We start from the raw sequence: 14,383 nt of genomic DNA, 5'->3' as shown, positions 1-14,383 counted from the left end.
AGCCGCTCGCTTTCTTGTTAAGGGGGGCTGGCTGATGCCATGATATGAGAGACAGATATGCACCCCACCCTCATGAAATTAAGTGTGTGTGTGTGTGTGGGGGGGGGGGGTAGTAGAATCTGCTGTGAGCCTCATAGCTGAATTACTAATTTCATACCTTAAAATATATACATATAGGCCCTCTGTCAGAGAGGCAAAGGACAGGAAGCGCGCAGCTCGGAGGGAAAAAAAAATACATAAAAATTAACCCCTTCCATGGTGAAAACTTTTCAAACTTATTCCCACCCCCAAACTTCTCTTTGTGGCTTAAAGGATACCCGCAGCATTGTGGTGGGATTAGGCCTATGGATCACTCCTCCACCATTTCCACAGCCTACCTGTCTCACACGCACACACACAACATGCACGCACATTTCTCATCTGATAAAGAAAGCTGACTCAAGGTCTTTCTCATCCCCCATGACATCACTGGGGCTCCACATGACCCTTCCCAGGATTCACTGGGAGACACAAAAGCACTTTCCTGAGAACCGGTCTGAACCGGTTGGCGGGCGAGAGAGGCTGAAGCAGGTTTTAACCCTCCGAGAGACGAACTGGCAGCACAAACAGCCAGTAACGCCTGTCTGCGAGGGAGACGCCACCGGCATTCCAAAACACAAGTCTGGCAGCGGGGGGGGGGGGGGGGGTGGAGGGAGACAGACAGCATCATTACCGGGTGCAGTTGCAGTTTTTAAAGGGACAGTTTGCCTCCTGTCCTCAGGCCGAATCCACTCTCAGTCCTAGTGTGGAGCAAAGACGGCAATTGCCAAGAACACACTTTTCCACAGTGAGAGAGATTCACTTCTACTGCTGTTCAACATCTCTTCACTGCTTTTTTTTTTGGTTAGAGTTCAAAGTAGGCCCACTCTCTCTGGACTTTACGATTACATAATATTCAGGAGCTTATCTGACCAACTTTTTTTTTTAACAAGTCTTAGGAAACCTTGTGGGAAATAATTCAATACTGATCATTACTCAATCTTTTGGTTGTGGTTAATTATTCCTATTATTTAACTCTTCCCACAATCAAAACGTGTTTGAAGGGCACGAAGCTTCAATGTTACTGATATTAAAGAATATGCCTTTTTGCTGTTTAGGCTACATCGTTTTGCAAAGTAAAAATGGCTGCAACCTTTAGACCACTGAAAGGAAGCTCTTTTGCACAGACCCTGGGAAATCACCATCTAGCAACTATACAATGTAAACGTTACACAAACAAGATCGGAGCAGGAGTACGCCCACGTCAACGTTTAACCCCTTAGGCTCAGGAACCTCTTGAGGAAACATCTGAGTGTCAGAAAGAAAAGTCCACCTTTAGATGAAGAGCTCTTCAGCTGAATAAAAATAAAAAATCTCTTCAGAAGGTAAGTTTGATGCTCCCTGAAAATTATCAATCAGCTGAAGAACGCAGTAAAATGTCATGCATCTTTACAGTCCCTTCCACGGGATCAGAAAGGGATGAAATTACAGAAATGATTGGAAAGTTATTTTTTTCATGTCTTCCTAGCCCTCCTCGCCAACCCCCACCCCACCAAAAGAAAAAAAAAATCTATTTTATTGATCTTCCGAATCCAAACTCCCATTGTTTCTTTGCGAGTCTTTTCCACACTTCAGGAAGGGGGGCAACACTAAAGAAAACCTGTGCACTCAAGTCCAGAAACAGTTGAACATACAGGTGTGCAGGTACACTAAGCTCTTAAAAAAACAACAATCCTTTCAATTTCAATTCGCATCTGAACAAAGCCCCTGCATGAAGTTCCACACAGACTGAGCACATGGAGACAGGACACCTTCCTCAGTCAAAACAGGAAAAAGACAGAAGTGGTTCCCAGTCTGCTCGTCTTACGCCAAGCTGATGTGGCCACACCTCAGCATCACAGGAGTCTGGTAATAGAGGTCACTGGTGTAGGGGAGACTGAAGCTGGGCACACACTACATTAATTTAAACACTGAACTAATATTGTTAATGGTGGGCAGCTCACACTTAACGACCGGCTTAGAATGGTGTTATAATGGAACTGGGACAATGTGCTGCTCACCTTCAGCCCACAAGAGCTCATGACACTGCTCAGAGCACTTCAAACTACTTTAACCACTCAAACAAGCTTTAAACAATACTGCGTGGGTGTCTGTGCTACCCAGTCTGTACCCATGTACTCCTTAAAGAAGCCTTAAAATCCTTAAGCTTTGGAAAATGAATAATAACAAAAAGCTGAAAAGCTCTATTATTTGGAGTGTCAAAGTACTGATCTTACAAACTTAAGACAGTTGTTACAATGTGGCAACTGTGTCAAAGTTGCACTTCTCCAGAAGAAAAAAAAAAAAAAATCCAAATACGTCCAAGAAGGTTGCACTACTATACATTGTGCACAAATACACACAAAACAACTGGTTTCATGAATTCTCACGTACCATCTCATGGACTCTGTAACCAACAAGGGGTCCTCAATACTTCCAGAAAAAAGGAAAGCCCCAGATACAGCTCCAAACAGGGATCACAGCACATGTAGAACGAAGACTCCTCAGAGGGAAGGCCAAGCTGCGTTCAGAAGCGGCCTACGCCAGGGAACGGTGGCGGAAGACAAATGTGCCGCCGTAAAAAATTTCAAATCACAGAGGACTTCTGTGCTGAAAGGAAAAGGCATTTCCATTCCAAGTGGCCTAGTGCTCCAGCAGCATGCTGTGCATCCCAGCATTCCTCACTGGGCCACTGCTTGCCAAAAACATGCCATTCGGTGGAAGATGCAGCAGTGTTGACAATCGTGGCGCAATCCAGCTAAGTGACTCAGAAGTCAGGGAAACTGGTTGGAAAAGCCAGAAGTCACAAGTGGGGAATCCTGATACCGAAAATAATGCAAAGAACCATTTCCCGACTTCCTGAGGGCTACGTTTAAAAAGACAACACAGGAGAAGTGGCCATTTTAGTTCTTAGTTGTATAGTTGTGTGCTGGGCAGGCCATGTTCAGCCCAGTCCTCCCCCCCGCCCCTCTCTCTGCCCCTCCCCCCCACAGACAGCACCTCCCTGCCTCCTCAGGGGTGCTGAAGGGAGGGCCAGCAGCCTGTCTCCCTGGGGCTAAGGCTTTTCAGACACTCCTACATGCCTCCCTACCTCAGCATGCAGCGTCTGTAATCAACACGAGGCCCGAGACCCAGCTAGCCATGTTTCTATGAGTGCCAACAGTGTTGACAGGGTTTCAAAGAAAAAAAGCCACTAATTTCAAAAGTCTCCTCTTTAAATGGCATATAAAGTCTGGGCTGCTGTTGTGAGGCACACAAAGACTCATGAGTTATCCGACCAAAGCAGGGCAAATCAGTCACAGTCATCGGGAGATTAAGCAGATGACTTATGGTTTAAAAGAAAATACAGCTGTAATTTCAAGATTGTGTATTTTCAAAATACAAAAAATTAATAAAACCACACTTCCTCAGGAGCTCCTGCTGACGTCAAGGCAGGTAGAGTCAGCAACAAGTCGAGGGTCACACCTACTGACACCAGGGAAATAAACTGGGGAATACTGAAGTGCAAGCTTTTTCCACACTGATAAATAAACAAACCCTACTCCAATGATGTGATCTCAATCACCCTGCAGGGCCAACAGAACAGATCCGCTTCCAAAGCAGGTTAGCACAAAAAGTACGCGATTAATGAGAGTTATCAATATCAGTGTTAATATCACGAGGGAGACCAACCCGAGTGGATTATCTAGAGAGTAACTCCGTGCGGCACATCATGGGCAGAGCTGCAGTGGAGCAGTTGGGCCAGGGAGGGCTGTGAAGGGTTAATGTGTTCCCTGCATGCAGTGCAACAGGAGCCGGATAGCTGCAGGGCCGGCCACTGTCACTGTGAGTGACACTTGGCGTAAATGAACTAATGCGCATCGCAAACTGACGGGAGGTCATTCGCTCAGGTTGCCCGGTCCACAGTCATCCACAATGAGCAAACGGTTTCCACTCACACTCTCTAACACACACTGACTCACACACACACAAACACACATACACGAGAACTTTGTCCTTGATTTGGATGCCTGAAAATGTGTGATTACCACTTAAAAAAAAAAAAAAAAAACTGACAAAATTCTTTTTGCATTAATAATACTCATGGGCACAACAAAGTTTCTAAATCATGGTCTCTATAGAATTATCATACGAGTTGCTCTCATTTATAAATATATAATATATTAACAATTAAGATTGCTTTGACTAGACCCTAGAGGATTGCCGGTGCTGCTGCCGCTTGGACTAGATGGATGGCATCACAAAGATGCAACATTCACAGTTCTGCATGCGGTGCTGCTAAGCAACCCAGGAACAAAGGGAATAGAAGGATATAAGCTTCAGTGTGTGTGTGTGTTGTACACATTAAATATACATGTATGAATGGACCCATTTATTAGGAGATCAGTGTCTTTGTCTGTACTAAAATGTACTGTAGTTTACACATGTACATCTACATGCAAATATGCGACAGGGTGGAGTGCCCTGGGCTCATCTGAAGGGCTTTACTATTTAACTGACAGAGGAGCTTGGAGGACATTAGAAATATTTGCATGAAAGATTGTGAAGAATGTCCTCAGGGGGAGAGAAGCCAGTGTATGGGTCTGAGCAAGTGCAACTGTGCGGCTGAACACCGAAATGTTTCTCAACAGACGAGATGCTCAGCACAGATAAGGCTGCCTTATGTAACCTTTCCCCATTTTCCCATTTCAACTAACTTTGTGCAGTAGGTTGCAAGATGCCCCAAAACAAGTAAGAGCATAAATTGAACAACAACGATACCAATCCCATGTTCGACTATTATTTTCTCAAACTGTAAAAAATGGTGCAATCTAGAAACGTGAGGCAAGAGCTGGAACATTACATCTGTTCTAATGCAGTCGCTGCCATCGTTTCTTGATTGCTTTTGTCTGAATAGACCCCATTACCTAACCAAATGCATAATCAATAACCTGTTTACACCAGAAGCTGCAAATAATCTCAAGGTCCTGCTACTGAAAGTCCCATAAAAAATAAATAAAAAAAAAACAGCAACAGCTGATCTATACAAAGCACAGTTTTTAAGGGTGCTTCAGGAAGCAGTGATGTACTCATGGTAAAAGGTGACGAACAAAGGACAGAAGGGCCATGCAGTGAGAAGGAGGGGACAGAAATAAAGGTTAACCTACTTAGACATCTTCACTCTACAAAGGGCTGGTTTCAGACACTCAAGACTAGCCCTCATCTTGGACTACGCACTGTTCATGAAGGTAGGCTAGTCCAGGTTCGTGCAATCAGTCAAAAGTCTCAGATTTTTTTTAAAGGGAGGGTGGGGGGTGTGTCAAGAGTGGTTTCTCAACCTGGGGAAACCCATGGCAAAAGCAAAAAAAGGTAGGCCCATTTCCTGTGCTCATTATGGTTCTACATAAAAAATAAAGACGCGTACAGCTCTGCACACAACTCGTTTTCCTGCAGTGACCTGGCACTGTCAAATCACAAATCTGTCCTTCATTAAATCAGACGGCGCTGGCTAATCCAGTTCCTATTAGCCACATCAAGATAACAGCTGACTTCCAAACCACACTGGGGTGTCCCAGAGCAGTAAAACGCTAAGACTCCAACACAGCGTCCAAAAACTAAATCAAATTTGTTTGTGTTCCAGTCCTGTGCTGTAAATGATCTGTTTTACATTGCATTTCTATAGCGCCTGGAGAACAACACAGCTAGGCCAAAGAAAGCCCTACCTTACCCAAACTTTCTGCTCCCTTCAAACCTATGGGGAGGACCTGCCTGCAAGAGCCCTTTTGGACCGAGAGATTTTAAACAAATGAATCTCAAGGTTCATACGCTACTGGAAGAGTGACCACTCCTAAATCACACACCCAGGCTGGTCCCGATATATATAACGTGCATCGCGACAGAGGGAAGCAGGCCTGCAGTGGTTCGGTTACTGAACACGAAACCGGTTTAAGCTGGTTCACATAGGATCCGAGGGAGAGGACTCAAGCTTGCGAAACCAGATGAGCCAAGATCACTGAAAATGGCCGAGCATTGTCTATAGACAGAAGAGGCTCGGCGGCTGCATAGGAACTTCAGCTTGGGCTAAAATGTGCTTCACTGCCTCACCTTGCTCTCTGGTAGCGTCATTACACCTAAACGGGCTTCACTTATTACAAAGCCATTTACAGGAAGCGGATCAGTTCACATGATGGGAAAGCAGGACGGATCACACTAGAACATTAGCAGAATGATGGGGATTTCTGCACATCAAACAGCAGACAGGGGGCTATACATGCACCCCATTCAATTGTCATTCACCACCATTTTATATAGATGTATTTAAATACTACAAAAACCTAAATGCATGCAGTAGCAGTTTGAGCTCCCCAGGGAAACGTCATTGGAGACTCTGCTCAATCCCCCAGAGAGAAGCTGCAAATTAGCCCTGTGGGGCAGAAGACATCCCAGCCAGGGTTACAGTGGAAGAGGATCCGCGATTATGCGTGTTTTTTTTAATTGTAAGAAACTACCATGGAAATGAGCCCTGCCCATTCAGTAGCACCGAGGGGAGGGAGGCACTTCTGGAACAACAAGTACAGAAGCCCATCAAAAACACAGCCTCCCTCGAGAGTCCCCGTGCTCCCCTTTCAGCTGCCCTCTCTAGGCAGGAAAAAGTGTCGGCCTGCAGCTCTCAGCAGTGATGCAATTATCCATTTACACTCAACTTGCACTCTGCTGTACATTACAGAGATAAGTTTGCATTCAAAATGAGCCCACCCCCATGTTAGAAAACAAGGTTGCACCTTGCACATCAAAGTAGTGATGGACAAACAGAGTTTCAGCTTTAGTTTTATGACATATGTAGCTGAGCTGCCAGAGATGAGATGCACACTGCTGACACACCAATATAGAACGTGCCATTGACACCTCAGAGGGACAAACAGAGCAAGTACAAAACTTCACAAATGTTTCACAGTGCTAACAAGGATTTTCGGCAACAGGTTTGACATAAATAGAACAAGCAAATGGAAAGTTTGAGCTGCAGCCGATCGAAACGTTCCCATCCTCCGAATCTTAAAAAGAATGACTCCTACAAAGTTGGGTACAAAAATAAATACTTCTAAACTGGAACGATTCAACGATGCTCAAGTCAGAAGCGACGGGCAGGTGCTTTTGCTCGAGTATATACAATCTGTGGGACCCGGAAGGAAAATTCATTGCTAACCGTAAACATCTATACCTGAACTATGCAGCACAATCAGACGTGTGTGTGTGTGTGTGTGTGGCAATAAGGAAAGACACACACCCTTCAGGGCTATAAACAAGTTCTCCCAGGGTCCTTCAGAAGAGTCCAACGCAAACACTAGTCAATGTAAAATTCCTTTCTAGCCGCGACATGGTTTAGTTAGACGATTAGCCAAGCTTACTGTGGCTTCTGCACAGAAATGCGTCTCTCTGTCCTAATCAGGACTGTCTTAAAATAATTAAAAAAGAAACGCATGACAAAACCCATTCCAGCAAGAAGCACAGTCCAGTTTTGAGGATCGTAGTCCAGCCGAACGTGCGGCCGCTAACGTGACTTCATGGGACGACGTCGCACTTTGCGGAGGACAACTGTGGAAAAGTTTAGAACAACGACAAAACTGTGGTTTGAACCTCCTAGTGGTCACAAAATACGTGCCGGCTGAGGAGTGTGGTTTGTAAAGTGACAGTTAAAGGAAACAACCAAACGGATGTCTCAAAGAGCACAATGTTTCCTGGGACACTGGAAGAGGAGGCAAAGTATGGATAAAGTGAAGGTATCTTCCAGAGTAGATGAGCCAAGACTAAAAGCAAAAACATTCTCCACAGTCAAGGACCTCTTCACCAATCAACACCTTTAATTATTACTATAGGGTGCAGCTTCTTCTGGGGGGGAAGGGGGATTGGGAAGCCATTTTGTGCCAGCAAACCCCACTGCAGGCCAACTCAACGGATGGGGGTTGGGCAAAGGAAGACCATTTAATCCAGATTAGAGTAGAACAATTTTAGATGGGCTGGACGTTTATTATAAAACTGTGGGAAAAGTAGCACTGGAGGAGGGTCCTGCAGTGACCTCAGGGGACCCCAGGCCATTCTCAGTTGCTTCTGTTGGAGGAACAAAAAGCTGCAAACCTCAGATTATTAATCCATAGTGGTTTCAGAGTTCACTTTTCTAACATGGAAATCTTGCATGTCCTGAACCACAGCGAATGTGAACAGTCAACTTATCTGTGAAGCTTTTTGAAAAGATAAAACAAGATGACACGATACATTAAACTGCCCACAGGGCAAATAATTCCTAGGATTACGAAAAATTCACCACCTGGGGCACTGGTTAAGTCTATAAATTGCTCAGGATGAAGAGAAGCCATGTGTTAAATGAACATGGTGAAAAAATCACACAGAGCAGTCAAACACCATATTCCAGAGTAATGTGGAGCAATGGCTACAACGCCCCTTAGGTCATGAAAACCCTCTCAAGGACCCTGTCCCCCATGAGTGCTGCACCAATGACTAACCAGAGCAAAGTTTCTTTCAGGGTATTCCCCCCCCCCCCCCCCCCCTTACCTAACTTTCAAAGACAAAGTGAAGGTAGGTTTAAGGGTGTTTGGATTCAAATGCAAACATCTGTCTGTTCAAAATAAAAATATTTAATGAAATCTCAGATGCCAGAAAGAAAACTGGACTTAAAATGTATCTGAGTAAAACCAAAGTCTGGTTTTAAAGCTTCCTTAACTCTAAGAAAAATGAAGTAGATGAACAGATGCTCGAAAAAGTCCAAAGTTATGTCTATCTTGCAGTACAAATCAGTGAAGAAGCAGATCCGGGGACAAATTCCAGAGTGAGAATGGGATGGAGTGCATTTGGAAGAAACAGCATGCCGTTGAATGTAAATCTAACCATTTGCCTGAAGAGAAAGGTATTTGATCAATGCATACAACCAGTGCTCACTTATGGCTGTGAAACATGGTCACTATCGATCCACTCTAAACACGGTCACTAAATGGAAAAACGTTACCGACACTGCGGATGACACACAGCAGCCAGGACAGATGTATGCTTAGAATAACAAGTAGAATAAGAAATTAATGGATCCAAGAGAACAAACGAAAATGTGACATGCAGCAGTGGATCGATACGGGTGATGGAGATGGTGATAAAAAAGTGAATCCAGATTTACGTGGTGAAGAGGGGGGTTGGCAGAGGTCATTATCTGACTGTACAATCCCTAACTACCCCCCACTCCAGGTTGAGGATTTTACAAAGGCGAAAAAAAAATGTAACGTTCGGAAAACAGACTGGAAATCAGATGTTCGTTCGCTCAAGTAGGGACAGGCTTTGATAAACTAAAAACACTGAAACACTGCATATTTATTAAAGACGAGGTTAAATGTAGAGCAGGTTAAAAATAAATAAATGGGGAAATGGGTGAGGATTATACCAAATATATAAATGCAAACATTATAATCCTGTCAGCTTTGTCAACTATGCAGAACAGTCTTCACTGTCACAGAGTAACCAGTATCCTCCCCCCACCAACCCAACCTCTTTTTTTTTTTTTTTTTTTTTAAATCTTTACTGCAACTGTAGCAAGAGACAAAACATGGCCTAATCCTGCTCCAGCTGGCAGGGACTCCAGTATCCACACCAACGTAAACAACCTGTCAGAGCCTCCACAGACAGCCAGGGTGAACGCGGCGCTCTGGCCTGTGCAGGGAGCAGTGGGACAGATAGCCGCCTGCGCTCAGACCAGGCCGAACACAGCGAGAGCCCAGCCGCCCTTCTCCCTCTCCCTGCCCTGCCTGCCGCTCCAGAGACAGTGGAGACAGGAGAGACTTGCAGGGGAGGGGAGGGGGGGGTTGTAGTTGCACTGAACCCTGGCAGGATCACACTAGCGCGCAAAGGGTTAAGTCCTGCCATCTTAACGCCACTCGGAGATCAGTCCGTGAGGGGTGTAACCTAACAAAATGGAAGTCTTTAACCCTGCGCGTGCCAGAGTTTCCACCTGGTCCCCTTAGCAACGCAGCAACAAGCGCACAAGCCCAGGCAGGAGGTGAACTTCATGTCGCAAGCACACCGGCACCAGGACAGAGAGAGGATGGTACACAAGCACACACAACACACGTGCACGCGTGTGACAATGAACTGTCAATCTGATAAATAGAATTGTACAAAGAGCTAGACCCACTAATCTACCACCAACTGATTCAACTGGGTAGAAGTGCAATCCTAACCTTAACCAAAGTCCAAACCCTCAGAACCCTGACTTTAGCGCAGACCCCCGTTTTTTCACTTAACTTCATTTAGGTAATAAAGGAATTAATTAAAGGAATTAATAACTAAACAAGAATGTAATCTAAATATTATCTCCAGGCTGATCTGTATCCCGAATTAAAATCGACCACTAACATTTTTATTTTTTAATGTTCATTATTCTTTGCTTCATTATCCAAATCTTCAGTTTGTAGAGGGCAAGTGGCACAACACCCACATTACTAACAGTTCTGAACTGTGATGTGTAACAGGGATGAATTCAAATTGGTTCCAACAGCCATGTTTGATGGCTTGATTTCAGTTTAAGCATTTTGATTGAGTTGCAGATCTTAGGCAGCTTCTCCCCGTCTATCAGAAAACAGATTTATGCCAAATACAAGAAAAAAAAAAAAAGAGGGTCAAGAGGCTGAATGTATTGTGTACGACTTACTAAATTAAACATAGGGATTACTGAAAAAGGCTACTGTAATTACTGCAGCTGACAATGTGAAATCGGTCCTAAAATGTTTCCAGTGGCAGCTTACTGGATTAAATCACAGAACAGGACAAAAAAAAAATACAGAAAAGCTGCATTTTGTAAAGGAGTTCAGAGGGTGAAATTAAATACACTCAAGTCTGTGGTTAATGATGTCAAACTTTGTACCAAATATCAACCTGCGATGCCTGGAGTTCTTCATTAACGAGCAGCAGCATCGCTTACAGTCCAGATCACAGTGCGTAGATCCCAGGCGCATTGTAGTGCATGTGACCATCCCAGAAAAACACCACCACTTAAAAATGAATGGCGGATCGGCACTGGAGTCTCAGTGCTGCTGCTCCCAATGAAGTGGTTGTGAAATGTCAAAAAGATCTGGCGTTTGCAAAGAGCGCCTTCATGCAGGGAAACAGACTTGTCAACACTGGTAAGAGGCAAAGAAGTGTAAAAATAAACTTAAACCATTTGTCACCGAAGGAAGATACATTTTTACATAATCAGGTTTCCAGCGATGGAGCCATTATATAAGGCCACCCAGGCCAGAGAGGACATCTAACATTTTTAAACACATTCAATTAATTGGGGGTTGTAAGGGGGGAGGGATGTTTCTCTCTAATGACAAACTATTTCTCCTTTAAATGAGCTCATAAAAAATTAATGACTAGCACCAAAACCGGCCAAGCTTAATTTAAAGGACTTCCGGAGACGCACAGAAGACAGCCCATTAGAAATTAGTCTCCATATCACTCACAGCGTTGCCCTCGCTCTGCTACCGGGCGTGTCACGAATCATTATCCCACATAATGACACTCCCGTCGCATTTACACAGCAGATCCCCAGTTACATACCATATTGAAAATAAAACAGGTGTCCCTTAGTGTCCTGCCCCTTCCGCTCATTTAAGGCCATTACTCCACACTGCAAGCCCACTTCCATAAAGCAGCCAACGGCACACGTTAAACCATGTGCTTATCTTCTGTGGAGATTCTACACAAAGGCCCAGCTCTTGTGAAGGGATGAGGAGCTGCCTTGACCATTCGATCAGCACATATCAACACCAAAACAAACCCCCCGCTAAAAAATCAGCTGGTCTTTAGATTGAGAGATCATACCACCATCTATAGACAATTTTCCATGTACCCATATCAGAAGACTGGCAGTGATCTTTCCTTGGAAAACACAGATATATATTTTAATAAAACCAAAGATTAATCCAGAAACCATAAAATACCAATACCAAGCCACGAACCATGCTAAAAAAAAAACACAGGGAAAACACACACACAAGAACTTGAAACAGGAACAGATATTAGAGTTACCAACAGGATTTGTGAAGTAATCCTAAAGCAGGCCTGACAGGAGCGTTTCTATCCCAGGAATGACAACAACACAAAAGGAAGGGAATTCCAAAGCAGCATGGGTCTGCGAGAAGACAATGCACCTTCCCATTGGGGGCCTCTCCTCAACCAATCAGATGAGTCCATGACAAACCCAGCATCTGCTCACTGCTGTAGATCTCACTTCACAGAGTTACAGCGGGAGCCCACCTGGATGGAGGCCTAATCCCGGGCCTAAACAAGGGCGTTGGCAGAGTCTGTTGTTTCCCTGCAGTGGACAGCTGTGACTTCACAGTCTCGCCTCCCACACAGCGCTGAGATGCCGCTCTGGTATTCTCCTACGCATTGGGTGACATCACTCTCCAGATCCTGAGGTCTATTGCGCCACAGGCTACCATTTGGTTCTCCTCTTGGGCTGGGCCTCCAGCCTAGATGTGTAGCCCACGGCTGTCTCAGTGTTTGCAGTTCCACAGTGCTGTGATGTCAGCACACCAGACAGTAGAGAGCACTGTCTAGGAAGGGAAGGAAACTTGGCCGTGTCTCCACTGTCAATCAACCACACTGACCCCCAAACCATTACAGCTCAGTCCTTAGTCCACCACTCGTGCGTTGCCTAATTTGGTTGTGTCTGACGCCCAGGTGCGTCACAATTTACATCCTAAATTCAAACACTAGTGCAAAACCGGTATCATAACACAAATACATTCGATGCCTGCGTGTCCCAAACGGTGCATAAACATACTAAATGAAAGTCCACCCTTCAGCCTCGAGCAAACCTGAATTTCAAACAGAACCCAGCAATGAATTTGCCATCCTAAACACTGATCAAGATTCAGGAGATGACATGATCAGATTACATCATGTTCCTGTATGTGAATTCTGCAGTGTTTGAAATTGTGTTGGGCGGTTTGGTAGCTCCACCCAGAAGCAATGATGGGTCTGTGTGCTCAAATGGGCTGGCCAACTCAGTGCAGTACAGTGACCTACAGCCGAGCAGAGTACAGTTCAGTACAATGCAATACAGGAACTCTGCCTCTCTCTGCTCTCACTCCATCAAGCCCCGTGGCTGCCCATCCTCCACTCAGCCTTCCTCTGCTGGCAGGAAGTCAAGACACCCAGGTTGGGCAGGCAAACTGAAATCTCTAACTGGCTCACAGCGGCCGCCTGTCACCTCCTGAGCTTCCTGTTTACCGCACCAAGCCAGCAGGCATCTCCCAAGGCAGCTAACAGCCTGACAGACAGGACCCAGGGTGGATCCGTAGTCTAAAGGGTCACCCTTTGCTTCTGGTGGAGGGGTACACAGCCTTTCAGGCAGGGCTGGGGTCTGGTTATTTGGTCAACTCTGAGAAAGTAGGAAGTCAAGCCCAGGTGGCAAGTTTTATTTTTAATTTTAAACTGCCCCACAGTGCTATGAACAAGAATTTTCATGTCCAGGGCAATGAAAACAGAGCATGCATCTTATACAAGAAAAAGAGCTTTTGTTAAAACACTTCTACTTACACAATAAGCGATTAAACTAGAGGTAGTGGACTCCTCCAACATGATTTACAGACTGCCTCCACACACACAGCAGATTCTGTATTCATGCATTTAATTCACTCTGTATTGTATGTAATTTATAAAATTTCCCTACAAAGTACCCGAAGCTCCAAACTTTTGAGAAGCAAACCGGAAATCCATAAAATTAAACAAACACACATTGGGTCACCAGAGGAAAAACTATGCAGTGTCAATGAATAAGTGGGATCACAGCTCACACTAACAAACTATGTTCCCCAACTCTCAGCTAAAAACCTGCTCACTGCGGCACTTAACATCTCAAAAGCGATTCGCTACTGCAAGGGTACAATTTTATCCATCAATCTCCAACCATTAATCACCTGGGGTAGCCCTTCGCAAGTCAATGCGATACACAGAGGTCAAGCTGCCTTTGCATTTGCTATCTCAACGTCCTTCGTGCCACAAACATCCGGAAGCACAGCCGACAAAGGTTGTGAGTGGCTTGACTAGTGGCATTACTCATAACCGTTTGCAGCTTTTTCACAAAAAATACCAGGAGCTCGTACACTGAACACTCCCAACAACAAAGACAATGACAATTTCTGGGCTAAGCATTCAATGAAGGGATCCCAATATGGATTTTAGTTCTCTCCATAAAACCAGTCCAACCTGCTGGTCTGAAAAAGCTGAACCCGGCACCCACCTGCTCTATTTATAAACTGCCAGGGCTTCATAAAACCGCCCTGCCACTAAATATAAC

At 44.8% G+C, this 14,383-nt stretch overlaps 1 protein-coding gene across 7 annotated transcripts in view; it reads right to left on the bottom strand.

Moving 5' to 3' along the window:
* gatad2ab (GATA zinc finger domain containing 2Ab) overlaps nt 1-14,383 on the bottom strand; it is a 47,814-nt gene that overhangs the window by 18,918 nt on the left and 14,513 nt on the right. The window lies entirely within an intron of this gene.

This window comes from Amia ocellicauda, chromosome 22 (assembly GCF_036373705.1).
Source record: "Amia ocellicauda isolate fAmiCal2 chromosome 22, fAmiCal2.hap1, whole genome shotgun sequence".
Classification (NCBI taxonomy): domain Eukaryota; kingdom Metazoa; phylum Chordata; class Actinopteri; order Amiiformes; family Amiidae; genus Amia; species Amia ocellicauda.
Note: the sequence above shows the minus strand (reverse complement) of the source record. Positions and strands in the feature narration are given on the sequence as shown.